This window comes from Cervus elaphus, chromosome 2 (genome assembly GCF_910594005.1).
Source record: "Cervus elaphus chromosome 2, mCerEla1.1, whole genome shotgun sequence".
In the NCBI taxonomy this organism is placed as follows: domain Eukaryota; kingdom Metazoa; phylum Chordata; class Mammalia; order Artiodactyla; family Cervidae; genus Cervus; species Cervus elaphus.
In genome coordinates this window covers 48,548,382-48,550,249 of record NC_057816.1, presented here as the reverse complement: position 1 = coordinate 48,550,249, position 1,868 = coordinate 48,548,382, and the positions used below count along the sequence as shown (strand labels likewise).

Below are 1,868 nucleotides of genomic sequence, written 5' to 3'. Positions count from 1 at the left end.
AAACATATAGATGGATGTCTTCTTGCAAAGAATACCAGAAATCAGCATGAGCAGGGGCAGGGGAAATACTAGATCACAACCGGAGTGACACTAGTCATACAAGTGAGGCAGAGACAAGGTAGAAAAAATCAGTGGACCTAACTAACCAGTGTTTACCTGGTCCTCTGTCTTTCCCAACTGAAACTGAACACTAACTGGTGTATGTGTTCACATTACCTATTTCCTAAAGCAACTAACCACATGCCCAAGGACAAGATTGTATCAGCACCACATGAAGAACATTATACCCTGTAAGGATTTTTACTAAGTTAATCTGGATTATGAAGAAAAATGGAAAAACCCATTTATCTTTTGTCATCTGAAATCAACTTCTTGCTCCATAACATCCTCATGGCATTTTTCACTTCTACATTCCTCAGTGTATGAATTAGAGGGTTGTACAAAGGTGTTCCAACTGTATAAAACACAGCATTCATTTTATCCACGGAGAAGGTGGTTGCAAGATGTGTGTACATAAATATGCAAGTACCAAAGAACAAGATGACCACAATGATGTGGGAGACACAGATGGAGAGGGCTTTTTTCCCTCCCTTCAGCACTGTGGTTTCTCAGAGAATGCAGGATAATGATATAAGAGAACTTCAGCATGACAAAACTCACTCTACAGATGGCCCTGCTGTTGGACACCAAGAATAGGTTGGTCATATAAGTGTCTGTACAGGCAAGTTTCAACAAAGGTTGCAAGTCACAAAAATAGTGATCAATCACTTTGGGACCTCAGAAAAGTAAACTCAGGGCCAGGAAAACCTGAGCTGAAGAATGCACAATGGACCCCGCCCAGGCCACCACCACCAACACACCACAGACTCGATGACTCATGACGATTATGCAGTGCAGAGGCTTACAGATGGCCACATAGCAGTCAACAGCCATGAGGACAAGCATGAAGATCTCCAGGCAGCCAAAGAAATGAGATGTAAAAACTTGGGTCATGCACTCATTGAAAGAGATAGTGGCATTCTTCAAAAGGGCATCTGCAATCATCCTAGGGGCTCTGCATGTAGAGAAACAGGTATCAGATAAAGATAAATGGAAAAGGAAGAAATACATTGGGCTCCCAAGTGCTGTGCTGGTCTTGATGGTAATAATAATCAGCAAGTTACCCAGTAATGTTCCCAAATATAAAAGCAAGAATGTGACAAACACTGTTTTCTACCTAATAGGATCCTGGGTTAACTCAAGCATAATAAATCCAGTCACTTTATTGTTCAGTTGCATGATTTCACAAGTGAAGAGGAAGGATGAGTGTAAAATGGATTATCTGTAAAAAACAAATTAATTCATGGTGTTATCTAATGTCATAGAATATTTGGGGAAAAGTGTTTTTCACCAGAAACATTCTAACATTATTAACATTTCTTAATAATTTAGTTTAACCACTTTGTTTCTTTATTTGTAATGACCACTTCACCCATTATGAGCTGATGAATATGATTCTTTCCAAAACAGAATCTTCAAATAAAACCACTTGTTAGAAGGGGTATGACTCTGATGAAGTTTGTCAGTATTATAAATAGGTACTTTCAAGATATTGTTATGCTGTGTTTGATTAACTTTTTTATATTTAATAAAATATCTCTTGGGGGTTTATGACATAAATACAAGGTTGTACAGCACTTTTTACCCCATAATTAATGTCTTAATTTTATACATATATTTATATACCACATAGGTTTATACACATATTAGAAATTTGTGTTATTTATACCTGTGTAATGATCTGTCTCTTCACTGCATACTTGGTCCCTTGATTACACCTTGAAAAGACAAATAGGAAACACTTATAGCATTTAAATAATGTGTTGTAA

The 1,868-nt window shown here is 37.3% G+C and overlaps 1 pseudogene; it reads right to left on the bottom strand.

Annotated features, from left to right (window-relative positions):
- Positions 1 to 344: 344 nt before the first annotated feature.
- LOC122705889 lies at positions 345 to 1,278 on the bottom strand (annotated as a pseudogene).
- Between the last annotated feature and the right edge of the window lie 590 nt (positions 1,279 to 1,868).